Source organism: Entelurus aequoreus, linkage group LG05 (genome assembly GCF_033978785.1).
Source record: "Entelurus aequoreus isolate RoL-2023_Sb linkage group LG05, RoL_Eaeq_v1.1, whole genome shotgun sequence".
Taxonomy (NCBI): domain Eukaryota; kingdom Metazoa; phylum Chordata; class Actinopteri; order Syngnathiformes; family Syngnathidae; genus Entelurus; species Entelurus aequoreus.
The window spans coordinates 15,309,795-15,324,586 of NC_084735.1; the positions used below are offsets into that span (position 1 = coordinate 15,309,795).

At 31.9% G+C, this 14,792-nt stretch overlaps 1 protein-coding gene across 4 annotated transcripts in view; it reads right to left on the reverse strand.

The window, feature by feature from the left end:
• Positions 1–2,775, reverse strand: part of poc1bl (POC1 centriolar protein homolog B (Chlamydomonas), like) — a 34,318-nt gene extending 31,543 nt beyond the window's left edge. For 3 of the 4 annotated variants that reach the window (XM_062047209.1, XM_062047208.1, XM_062047207.1), the window contains exon 1: positions 2,450–2,775. The gene's annotated coding sequence lies outside the window, so the exon portion shown is untranslated. The remainder of the gene's footprint in view (positions 1–2,449) is intronic. The other variant, XM_062047206.1, reaches the window with a different exon arrangement.
• Positions 2,776–14,792: the final 12,017 nt, after the last annotated feature.

The window sequence follows — 14,792 nt, forward strand, 5'->3', positions numbered from 1 at the left end:
ATGCAGAATGTAATGGGAAAAAAAGTTGAAATGTTCTAATAATATTATACTTATTTTTTTTCTTTATATGCAATATCGGTTTCTTAGCATTTTTAAATATAAACACTGTTAAATGTGTAATTGAACATGAATATTTTCATACAGGCAGAATTTTACACACACTCGGTTATGCAGTTAATATATTCTTACAAGGAGAAAAAACAACAGTAAAAATGAAGAAAAAGAGCAAAAATTGCAGAATGTAATGGGAAAAAAAGTTGAAATGTTCTAATAATATTATACTTATTTTTTTTCTTTATATGCAATATCTGTTTCTTAGCATTTTTAAATATAAACACTGTTAAATATGTAACTGAACATGAATATTTTCATACAGGCAGAATTTTACACACACTCGGTTATGCAGTTAATATATTCTTACGAGGGGAAAAAACAACAGTAAAAATGAAGAAAAACAGCAAAAATTGCAGAATGTAATGGGAAAAAAAAGTTGAAATGTTCTAATAATATTATACTTATTTTTTTTCTTTTTATGCAATATCTGTTTCTTAGCATTTTTAAATGTAAACACTGTTAAATGTGTAACTGAACATGAATATTTTCGTACAGGCAGAATTTTACACACACTCGGTTAAGCAGTTAATATATTCTTACAAAGGGAGAAAAAGCAACAGTAAAAATGGCAAAAAAGAGCAAAAATGCAGAATGTAATGGGAACAAAAGTTTAAATGTTCTAATAATATAATACTTTTTTTTTTTTTTACATGTAATATCTGTTTCTTAGCATTTTTAAATGTAAACACTGTTAAATGTGTAACTGAACATGAATATTTTCATACAGGCAGAATTTTACACACACTCGGTTATGCAGTCAATATATTCTTACAAGGGGGAGAACAGAAAAAAAACACATGATGTTCCTTAATGTACATCATAACCACAACCAGAGTGACACTCCCCTTGTTTTTTAAGAATCGTTACAAGAATGGCGATTCATTCGAAATTCTATGTTTAGTGAGTTACTAAAGCTAGATCTGTTACGCACACAGCCTGTAAAACTTGTAGATCATCCTCCTTATATTCAGGACTGAAAATATACGTTTCTGGATCATCATTTCTTCCATGATTAGTAGTGTTGCTGTTGAAGGGGAAATGAGCAAAATACGTAAAATATCACATGTTATTATGACTGTGTCGGATACTACACTACATACAGTGGGGACTAAATACTTTTTTGCCCCACTGTATATACTTGGAGGTTTTTGGTGGACGCAGTCCTCCTTTAAATAAAAGCCTTGCTTCTTTCTACTCCTTTTCAGACATGTCAAACTGTGCAAATGTAACCACATGATGTTCCTTAATGTAAATCATAACCACAACCAGAGTGACACTCCCCTTGTTTTTTAAGAATCGTTATAAGAATCGTGATTTATTCAAAAATCAAAAAAAAAAAATTGACACCCATACTTATTAATACTACTACATGATGTTTAGTGATTTACTAAAGCTGGATCTGTTACGCACACAGCCTGTAAAACTTATATTCAGGATCAAAAATATACGTTTCTGGATCATCATTTCTCCCACGATTAGTAGTGTTGCTGTTGAAGGGAAAATGATCAAAATACGTAAATATTTCATGTTATTTTGACTGACACTACACTACATATATACTTGGAGGTTTTTGGTGGACACAGCCCCCCTTTAAATAAAAGCCTTGCTTCTTCCTACTCCTTTTCAGACATGTCAAACTGTGCAAATGTAACTACGTGATGTTCCTTAATGTAAAACATAACCACAACCAGAGTGACACTTCCCTTGTTTTTGTCCCGTTTCTGGAAATGTTTGTTATTAAAAAAAACATGACGTCAGCATACCAGGGGATGCAATCTAAACAGGTTAGTCTGCATGGGGACTTTTGTGTAGGGCGCAGCATTAAAAGGACACTTGACGTCTTCTCATTGGGCCTCCGGAGTGCGTGAGTGGGTTGCTACACAGCAGCGCAAACACGCACAAAAGACCCCTGCACGCCAGCTTTGGCTCCTCAAAAAAAAAAAAAAAAAAACCTTTGAAAGCCACTGGAACTTTGCAAGTGCCACACAAGCATGCCGGCGCATGCCCGAACGCATTAATATGCAACACAGCAGCATGCCCTCAGGGTGTGTCATTAATAAATGTCCCCTTTCCTGTTCGTTGGCGTTACAGGTGTGTGATGACGTCACACGTGTGTTTAAATTAAAAACAAAATGGCAGCACTATACCGCGTACATATATGTGTGGATATATATATAATACACTATATTGCTGATAAAAAAATAATTCTCACTAAATTGCTGACGTTTGTATTTATTACTGGGTGGTCCTGGCACGAGAAGTTGAAATAAAGTTAATTCAAAACGCCAAAGTGGAGAAGGGGCGGGAAGACGGCGTCCAGACGAAAGTTACTTACCACGGCGAGGAGTTACATGTCTCTCCGCGTCTTCGGGACGTGTCGTTTGTCAGCCCGACTGCGGTCGCCGTCCCCTGGCAGCGGCGGCGTGCATATGTCAGCAGAGAAACATCCTCCACATCTCCCACATCCTCCACTTCTTTACACGTTACCACTTGGGACTTGGCCCGTGTTAAGGACGCGGCATTTCCGGCACGGCCTTTCACAATAAAGCCGCATTCAAACCGTGACTGTGTCGTAGTAACCAAGCAATTCAAAACACAATCAAAGTATCGTTGATTTAAATGATTTTTGCCCCGTTTATTCATTTATTTACATACCTGAACATTGTGTACACCGCAGTGAACTAACATAACATTTAAAACTACACTTCCGGGTACATGGTTTCCGGTATAGTTAATTCCGCTTGGCATGTTATCTACGAGTGATCTACGAGTTATTTAAAGGTAATAGCTTAAGAAAAACAACAGAAGTATGAATTGTTTATTATTCACATATATATATATATTTCGGGACACTGAATTTCTCTGACTGATTTTTTGCGTTTGAATTTTGTGAATGTATAAATTTTTTAAACATTTGTTTATTGGATTTTTGACATATACTGTCCAGAAATACAATTAAACACATGTCAAATGCCCCTTTGTCTCCTCCAAAAAAAAATAACCCCATAAATTTATATATATAGAAATAAAATAAAATAATACAATGTGAACTGAATTTTTTAATATTAAAATATGCTAGCAATTTAATTGAATAAACATGTGTGCGCAAAATGTGTGTGTTTAAAAATTAAGTCTGGCTAAGCTGCAATGTTTTAGAATCCAGTGGGTAAAAATTCAGTGTAAAAATATTTAATGCGGAAAAAATATGTGTAGAAATATTCGTTGTCTTATATTTGTATTATACTGGTGTCACGCGATTGCAAACTTTGCACCTCAATGTGAAGTGAATTCTATTTATATAGCGCTTTTCTCTAGTGACTCAAAGCGCTTTACATAGTGAAACCCCAATATCTAAGTTACATTTAAACCAGTGTGGGTGGCACTGAGAGCAGGTGGGTAAAGTGTCTTGCCCAAGGACACAACGGCAGTGACTAGGATGGCGGAAGCGGGGATCGAACCTGCAACCCTCAGGTTGATGGCACGGCCACTCTACCAACCGAGCTATACCGCCCCTGTGTACTGGATGTGGTTCTCAAATATTTCTAAACTGAATTTTTTGACCCTGAATTTTAAAAGACTGAATTTTTAAACACACATATTTTGCCCACACGCAGTCTTCCTTTAAAAAAAAAAAAAAGATGTGTTAAGGAATTAAATTAAATTAAAGTAAATTATTTTTATTATTATTTTTATTTATTTATTTAATTAAATTCAAAATATACATTTAATACATCTGATGTTGATCAGGAGATTTAAGCGTTGGAAGTACAAATATTATAATTTGATATCTGACTTATTTTTAACACTTTTTTTTATTTTTATTATCCCTAAGACATTTAATATGATTTTTTTAAACTCTCATTGTTCAAAAAATAATAATAAAGAATTAAAATCAATGTTGTTATGAATTACTGGCATATTTAAGGATCTAATTACTTCACATCATATATTACATTTTGAAAATATGTTTTAGGGAAAATATTGCATATTTTGTGTGTTTGCCATAAAAACAGGGGTTTCTTTGGGGGAAAAAAGGGCATAAAATATTTTTTTAAATACAAAACTTTATGGCAAGCGTTAGAAGTACAAATATTATAATTTGATATCTGACCTATTTTTAACACTTTTTTAAAATTTTTTATCCCTGAGACATTTAATATGATTTATTTAAACTGTCATTGTTCAAAAAATAACAATGAATTAAAATCAATTGTATTATCATTTATTGACATATTTAAGGCTCCAATGACTACACATCAAATGTAAAATTTTGAAAAAATATTGCATATTTTATGTGTTTGCCATAAAAACAAGGTTTTCTTTGGGAAAAAAAGGGCATCAAATATTTTTTAAATAGAAAACTTTATGGCAGCGGATACATCTGATGTTGATCTGGAGATTTAAGCGTTTGGAAGTACAAATATTATAATTTGATAGATTACTTATTTTTTTAACTTTTATGAGTAGGCTTTTTTTGGATCCCCGAGACACATTTAATATGATTTTTTTTGGTAAAAACTGTCATTGGTCAAAAAATAACAATGAATTAAAATCAATGTTGTTCTGAATTATTGGCATATTTAAGAATCCAATTACTTCACATTTTGAAAAAAAATATTTTTAGTAAAATTTTGCATATTTTGTGTGTTTGCCATAAAAATAAGGTTATCTTTAGGAACAAAGGGAATACAATATATTTTTTTTAAATACAAAACTTTATGGCAACGGATGTTGAAATAAAATAAAATTAAATAAAATTAAATAAAATTAAATAAAATTAAATAAAATTAAATAAAATTAAATAAAATTAAATTAAATTAAATTAAATTAAATTAAATTAAATTAAATTAAATTTAATTTAATTTAATTTAATTTAATTTAATTTAATACACAGGTATTATACAGGTGGAGTCATAAACTTGGAAAGAAGAATAAGTAGAAGTAGCTTGATGTTGCTATAGCCTGTTAGCAATCCACAATGTGTACACCTTTGGCCAACAAACGTCGATGAAAGATTTCAACACAAACAAACTTCAGCAGGACTTCAGACTAAGTGAAACCTAAAACAACACTTGCCATCAGTTAGCTCTGCTAACCTGTTTGCTAATGACTTTCATCCAAATATGACATCATGCTTGTTCCACCTTCTTCATTGTCACTAAAAGTAACTTTTGCAATATTGTATTTGGTGTAATCCTCACAAGGACAATTATGAGGATTCTTGTTGAGAAGCAGTTCCCAGTCTATCAATTCCTTGGAATCCTTTTACATTACACAAGTGGAACTCATAAGTCTATTCATGTCAGCAATTAACTTCAAATGTGAAACTAATCTGTGGTATTAACATGCAAAATTAAGACTTTATCATTTTCTGACATTTTCAATTCAAGCTGCAAGCCGTAATCATCACATTTATATCAAAATAAGGCTTGAAATATCTTGTGTTGTGTTATGAGCCAATGTCATTGTTAACAAAGCTTTATCTTCTAGGCAGATGACAAAGATTCTTAAAAATTAAAAAGAATGTCACGAAACGTTACATTCTTGTGTATTTTCCACATGGGTTTTATTTTGTTAAATTCTACAGATTTTTTTTCTTTTCCCAAATGAGTTTTTCTATGCTATGTGCTTCTTAAGACCTCACTGTTGGCTTTGTGAGGTCATGTTAGCTCTAAACTAAACTAAATTGATGCTGATCCACCTTTTTGCTATCTTTTTTCCCCAAATAAGAATCGATAAGAGAACTGATGAAGAACTGAATCGTCAAGCAGAATCAAAAGTGGAATCGGAACTGGAAAAATCTTGTCAATTCCCATCCCTCAGCAGGGAGTCCAATGCTGCCTGCAAGTTAGTTTATAGCTTCTTTTTTTTTTTTTAAATAATTTAATAATTTTATAATTTTATAAATTTATTTTGTATTCTTTATTTTTTATTATTATTTAGCTTATATAGCTTATATTCTTTTTTGGCCTGTGGCTTGATAGAAAACAAACAAAAAAAATCTAAAAAAAAGAGCAAAGGACAGTTAAGAAATTAAGATTAAAATTATTGATTTTCAGTTTATAACTAATGAATATTTGTAATTACTAATAATTCAACTTTGTTAGTATTATTATTATAGATAACAATGAAAAATAAAGTAATACAATTCCGAACAACCTTAATAAAAAAATAATGAATAATCTATTTTAAAGTATGATCAAATATAATAATTAATAATGATGGTAATTTAATTAAATACATTATTAATATTATTAAAGATAATCATAAAACATATATTAATGAAATTCATAAAAATGTATTTAAAAAAATATGAAAAATGTGTTTAAAAATATTTTAAAAAATAACAAAAAATTAATTATTTTAATTATCAATAAAAATATATTTTAGATATTAATAAAACATATAATACAATTCATAACAACGCTATTAAAATTTATGAAACATTTTGTAATTATTAATAGTTAAAATGTATTATACTTATAGATTATAATACAAAATATTATAATACAATTCATAACAATAAAAAAGTATATATATATTAAAACATCTATTTAGAAATATTATTAAATATATTGAATTAACAATTATAATAATCATTAATAGTTAACATTTATTATTGTCGATGATAATAATACAAATATAGTTATATATTTCATAAAAACGTTAACAAAAACAATGAAAAATCTATTTAAAAAATGTTATTAAATATTAATCAATTAATTATTTATTAATGTAATTAATTATATAACTATTAACTTATGAAGATTAAGGAACAATATAAGGTCTTGACTATACCATCAAGTTTTTTTTCAAACACAAAATTAGGTGTTTTTTTTCATGTTTCACTGCTGTTCATTTTTTAACCAACATAGTTTTACAGTATATATATGTATATATACAATCAATTCATACTCATAAAATGTAGGGTTTTTTTGCTGCATGTCATCACATTAGCAACAAATCTGTACATAAAACATGCAAATAATTCAAAGCAATTATAGATGAAGAATTTAAAGTTGGTGACATCATGTTGCTTCTTTTAGCTCAGGATTGAAATTCCTTAACACATCCTTTTTTTTTGTAAAGGAAGGCTGAAGGATGTCTTTGTGCAGCCATGAATAAACAATGTGCCACAACCCCCCCCCCCCCCCCACACACACACACACACACACACACACACACATTCGAGTGTGTGTGTGTGTGTGTTTGCCATTCTGTGCTGGGTGTGTAGAGTCAGGTCCTGCTCATGCCGGACCACATTGTTGGGCGGACACCTGCACTCTTTGGTCGCTTGCCAACTTCTCTTGTACCCGCCTTGCCCTTTTTCTAAAGTGGCCTCAGTCTGCATGGAAGACTCTTGTTCCTCGGTCTAAAGAAATATTCATACCATTCATCAGAGGCCTCGTTGACCTTCTTTATGGCGTTTTGGAATGTTCCATCATTAAAAAACCTTCCAGGCCTTTGGATAGAGCTACACTGTATTATCATGCTATATTACAGGGGGGTCCAAAGTGCGGCCCTCAGATATTTTTTTAAAGGCCCACGGCCCATTTAAAAAAAAATACATCCAAATTTCCAAAAATTCCAAAAAATAAATTAAATAAAAAAATACTATTACAAAAACAAATAATAATAAAAGAGCAAACAGGTGAAATGTAACAAGACAATGTTGCAATGTTGACAACACAAAACTTTTTTTTACTTTGAAACTGTGATTGCCTGAAAAAAATAATAAAAAATGATAATTGACAGATAGATCTGAAGTTGATCCTGAGATTCATATATTACAGGGGGGTCCTAAGTGCGGCCCACAGATATTTTTTTAAAGGCCCACGGCCCATTTTTAAAAAACAACAACTAAAAAATACATAAAAAATATAAAACTCTAAAAAATTTATTAAATAAAAAAATACTATAACAAAAACAAATAATAATAAAAGAGCAAACAGGTGAAATGTAACAAGACAATGTTGCAATGTTGACAACGCAAACTTTTTTTTACTTTGAAACTGTGATTGCCTAAAAAAAATAATAAAAAATGATAATTGACGGATAGATCTGAAGTTGATCCCGAGATTCATATATTACAGGGGGGTCCAAAGTGCGGCCCACAGATATTTTTTTAAAGGCCCACGGCCCATTTAAAATTAAAAAAATACTAAAAAATACATAAAAAATATAAAACTCTAAAAAATTTATAAAATAAAAAAAATACTATTACAAAAACAAATAATAATAAAAGAGCAAACAGGTTAAATGTAACAAGAAAATGTTGCAATGTTGACAACACAAAACTTTTTTTTACTTTGAAACTGTGATTGCCAAAAAATAAAAAATAAAAAATGATAATTGACAGATGGATCTGAAGTTGATCCAGAGATTCATATATTACAGGGGGGTCCAAAGTGAGGCCCACAGATATTTCTTTAAAGGCCCACGGCCCATTTAAAAAAAAAAAAAAAACTAAAAAATATAAAACTCTAAAAAATTAATAAAATAAAAAAATACTATTACAAAAACAAATAATAAAAAAAGAGCAAACAGGTGAAATGTAACAAGAAAATGTTGCAATGTTGACAACACAAAACTTTTTTACTTTAAAACTGTCATTGTCTAATAAAAATAATAAAAAATGATAATTGACGGATAGATCTGAAGTTGATCCCAAGATTCAAACGTTGAAAGCAAAAATAATATATATTCATATGTGACTTATTTGTAACACTTTTATGTATGGGGGACCTTTGAGATCACTGAGACCTTCTTTTAAACTGTCATTATTTGAAAAATGATAATAATCCAAAATCAATGTTGTTATGAATTATTGCATTTTTTTTTTTTGCTAAAAAAAAAAAAAAAACAAGGTTTGCATATATATATATTTTTTTAAATACAAAACTTTATGGCAGCAGATAAATCTGATCTTGATCTGGAGATTTAAGCTTTGGAAGTACAATTATTATAATTTGATATCTGACTTGTTTTTAACACTTTTTTTTTTATCCCTGAGACATTTAATAAGATTTTTTTTTTACATTTATTGTTAAAAGAAATAACAATGAATTACAATCGATGTTATTATGAATTATTGACATTAGGGCTGCAAATCTTTGGGGTGTCCCACGATTCGATTCAATATCGATTCTTGGGGTCACGATTCGATTATAAATCGATTTTTTTTTTTACAATTCAACACGATTCTCGATTCAAAAACGATATTTTCCCGATTCAAAAGGATTCTCTATTCATTCAATACATAGATTTCAGCAGGATCTACCCCAGTCTGCTGACATGCAAGCAGAGTAGTAGATTTTTGTAAAAAGCTTTAATAATTGTAAAGGACAATGTTTTATCAACTGATTGCAATAATGTACATTTGTTTTAACTATTAAATGAACCAAAAATATGACTTATTTTATCTTTGTGAAAATATTGGACACAGTGTGTTGTCAAGCTTATGAGATGCGATGCAAGTGTAAGCCACTGTGACACTATTGTTCTTTTTTATAAATGTCTAATGATAATGTCAATGAGGGATTTTTAATCACTGCCATGTTGAAATTGTAACTAATATTGATACTGTTGTTGATCATATTCATTTTTGTTTCACTACTTGTGGTTTGTTCTGTGTCGTGTTTGTGTCTCCTCTCAATTGCTCTGTTTATTGCAGTTCTGAGTGTTGCTGGGTCGGGTTTGGTTTTGGAATTGGATTGCATTGTTATGGTATTGCTGTGTATTGTTTCGTTGGATTGATTAATAAAAAATAAAAAAATACATTAAAAAAATAGATTTTTGAAAAATGGGAATCGATACTGAATCGTACAACGTGAGAATTGATTGATTGATTGAAACTTTTATTAGTAGATTGCACAGTACAGTACATATTCCGTACAATTGACCACTAAATGGTGACACCCCAATAAGTTTTTCAACTTGTTTAAGTCGGGGTCCACGTTAATCAATTCATGGTACAAATATATACTATCAGCATAATACAGTCATCACACAAGTTAATCATCAGAGTATATACATTGAATTATTTACATTATTTACAATCCGGGGGGTGGGATGTGGAGGGGGGCGGGGGGTTTGATATCAGCACTTCAGTCATCAACAATAATATCATCAGAGAAATGGACTTTTTTATTTATTTTTTTCATAAAGAAATACAATGATGTGTGCTTACGGACTGTATCCGTGCAGACTGTATTGATCTATATTGATATATAATGTATATATTGTGTTTTTTATGTTGATTTAATAAAAAATAAAAAAATTAAAAAATATATTTTTTAATTTTATTTTTATTTTTTTATTTCTTGCGCGGCCCGGTACCAATCGGTCCGCGGACCGGTACCGGGCCGCGGCCAAGTGGTTGGGGACAACTGCCCTAACTGGTACCATCAGCATTCGCCAAAAATAATGGGAGCTCAATGGTTTTACAAAAAGTCAATGACAATAATAACAACAGTTTGGACACACCTAAGCACATTATAACATCACAACGCCTTTCCTTTTAATCATTTTGTTATTAGTCACCTCATACTCACGCTCCTGTGTAATCTGGGCGTGTTCATCGCTCAGCGCTGACGTCATTGACGGAACATGAGTCGACAAGAGTGGAAAGCGCGCCATCTAGCGGCGACATCCCGCATCAACATGAACGGAAGGGTCCTCTTCCTGCCTGTTACACTTTATGAAAAATAAATAAATACATAAATTTGAAAAGGAATTTTACCTTTGCAACCTCATTATACTGTTAGCTAAGTTTTATATTGATAAATGTAAGTTTCTCAATACCCGACCTGTTTTTTGTGCCTTTAAAAAAGAATTAGAACTCTACGTTAAAACCCAAAAAGCTGTGAAAACGATGATTTTGTGGTCCATGTTTAAATTATTGACCGAGCCTATTCATAACAATAAAAAAATAATACAAAAATATACAAAAATCTATTTATAAAATTATTAAATATATTAAATTAACAATTATAATAATCATTAATAACTAACATTTATTATTATAGATAATAAAAACAATATAATTATATATTTCATAAAAAGGTTAAAAAAAATCTGTTTCAAAATTGTTATTAAATACTAATTAATTAATTAATAATTAATGTAATTAATTATATAACTATTAACTTATGAAGATTAAGGAATAATAAAAGGTCTCGACTATACCATCAAGTTTTTTTTTCAAACACAAAATTAGGTTGTTTTTTTCATGTTTCACTGCTGTTCATTTTTTAACCAACATAGTTTTACAGTATATATATATATATATATATATATATATATATATATATATATATATATATATATATATATATATATCATTCTATTTTTAGTTACTTTATTGAGTTTCCAACCCCCTGGCACTGTTTTTGTACTTATTTTGATTATTATTATTTCTCAATTGTTTGTAATGTTGCAATTTATAAATAAAGGTTTATATATATATACAAATAAAAAAAAAGCTTGTGTCAGACCAGGCACAGATGGCGTCCTGTGGATTGATGCGTTCAGGGCCAGGGGGAAAAAATCAGCAATATTCACATCATTTCAGTTATTTAAGCTTTTCCTCCACCCTTCAGCGTTGAACGTGTCAAAATATTTATTGTGGTGGAGGTCGGTGACCTTTCCGAGTGGGGAAAAAAAACGCTATTTTGGGGTTCATGAATGATATATAATGTTCATTTGATACGTGACATGATATCAGCCGATATCGATATAACTATTCACAGTCACTATTAAGAGGATTATAGTTGCATCTTACTTACACATTCAAAGTCTCCAAGGCGTGTTAGAAAGTATTCAGTAACAAACGTGTCAGAATAATTGTATCTAAGTTATCACAAAATTTTCTGTTCCCATAAGTTCCCGGCGAGGAGACAGAAGCTGTCTTTGATCTTACCAAGCAAAAGGCTTGTAAAACACCACTGTGTACGACGGGAAGCGACATGAAGGTGTCGGTTTCTTTGAGCTATTGTGATCCACAGGAAGATCTTGTCTTGACCCAAGACCTACAAAAGCGGAGAGGAAGCAGGACCTGACGCAAGCCCCAGGCATCTTTTCTTTGAACTGTTTTGTGACCGAGGGCAGCAGCTGTTTACGACCCCCTCTCCCCTTAGAAACAGCTGTTGTTATGTAATCAGGGAAAGTCCAAATAAAAGAGGAGGCGTGCAATCATTTCGTCAGAGCGTGGTGGAAGACTGTGCAAGAGTACAGCCCAGACGTTTCTCCTCGTGAGCCAAGTTGAATCCTGTCTCTGTTTAATTCCTTGCTTCTTGTCTGTTTAATAGATGTCATCGGGGTTTGAACCTGACAAAGCGTGTCCGCATCGTTCAACTTACTGCGTCATCCATCCATCCGTTTTCTACCGATTGTCCCTTTCGGGGTCGCGGGGGGTGCTGGAGTCTATCTCAGCTGCATTCGGGCGGAAGGCGGGGTACACCCTGGACAAGTCGCCACCTCATCACAGGGCCAACACAGATAGACAGACAACATTCACACTCACATTCACACACTAGGGCCAATTTAGTGTTGCCAATCCACCTATCCCCAGGTGCATGTCTTTGGAGGTAGGAGGGGCCTATCCCCAGGTGCATGTCTTTGGAGGTGGGAGGGGCCTATCTCCAGGTGCATGTCTTTGGAGGTGGGAGGAAGCCGGAGTACCCGGAGAGAACCCACGCAGTCACGGAGAGGACATGCAAACTCCACACAAACTACCACGTCAAGGTCGAGCAGGAAGAGGGCTGTACCGCTCGGTTGGTAGAGCGGCCGTGCCAGCAACTTGAGGGTTCCAGGTTTCATCCCCGCTTCCACCATCCTAGTCACTGCCGTTGTGTCCTTGGGCAAGACACTGCTCCCAGTGCCACCCACACTGGTTTAAATGTAACTTAGATATTGGGTTTCACTATGTAAAGCGCTTTGAGTCACTAGAGAAAAGCGCTATATAAATAAAATTCACTTCAAGAGCAGGCGGCGATGGCCTCGCATATATGTATACTTATATATATCTATACATTTATATATGTATACATATATATATAGTATATATACAGTATGTATGTATATATATACTCCATACAGTATATATATATGTATATATACATACTGTATATATATGTATATATATATATATACACAGTATATACATACTGTATATATATATATGTATATATATATATATATATATATATATATATATATATATATATATATATATATATATATATATATATATATATATATATACAGTATATACATACTGTATATATATATATATATATAAATGTATATATATATATACAGTATGTGTATATATATATATACTCGATACAGTATATATATATACACATACATATATATATACACATATATACATACATATATATATACATATATACATACATATATACATACATATATATATATATACATATATATATACGAACGTATATATATATATATATATATATACGAACGTATATATATATATATATACATATATATATTTATATATATATATATATATATATATATATATATACAGTATGAGTGTATGTATGTATATATATATATATATATATATATATATATATATATATATATATATACATATATATATATATATATACATACAGAGAGAGAGAGAGAGAGAGAGAGAGAGAGAGAGAGAGAGAGAGAGAGAGAGAGAGAGAGAGAGAGAGAGAGAGAGAGAGAGAGTAACCTGGGCGGACAAAAGCACGAGAGACCTTAAATGTTGTAAAAAATTAAATTTAAAAAAAAGTGATGAAAAATTAAGGAAAGAGTGTAACAGTTGGGTGTGGGTGTTTTTGGTTGTGACCCCAGGATGCAGAAAAGACAGGCGAAGTGCAGGTAAGCTGTATTAAATGAACAAAAACACAGGACAGGGCTGGCATAAAAAGCATCCTGGTTGCCAAAAAGGAGAAATGGAAACAAAAATAAGAGCGCTGAAATTTTTTTTTAAAAAATAAAAAAAATACCAGGAAAAAAATTCTTATGAGTAGCCAGTTGTTACTGTAAAATCTTCATATTCTATTTTACATTGTATATACAAAATGTGTATAATCAAATACATAGGCAAATTCACATATTGCTCGCTGTTACAAGCGGCAATGTGGCTCTCCATGAAAACCAGTTTGACAGCCCTGGTCTCGGGCTAATTTGGCTCTCAGTGCTGCTGGAGTGATCGGCAAGTGCCGAAGTGCGAAGAGCCGACTGAGTCCGCAATGTCCCACTCCACTCAGGTACCGTGACATGTCAGGTTGACTTCCGGTCTCCATCCCCGCCAAGGCGCGGCAAGCCTCGGCAGACAAAAGCATGAGAGACGGGCAACCATTTTAGACCTAGCTTCAACTTTTTCTATCGTTTGTACGTTTGTACATTGTCGGATGTCATTTTAGACAGCCATAGGGTAAAAGGTGTCAGAATAATTGTATCTAAGTTATCACAAAACTTTGTTTCAATGAGTTCCCGGCGAGCAGACAAAAGCTGTCTTTGATCTTACCAATCAAAAGGCTTGTAAAACTCCACTGTGTAGGATGGGAAGCGACATGAAGGTGTCGGTTTCTTTGATGTATTGTAATCCACAGGAAGATTTTGTCTTGACCCGAGATCTACAAAGCAGAGAGGAAGCAGGACCTGAC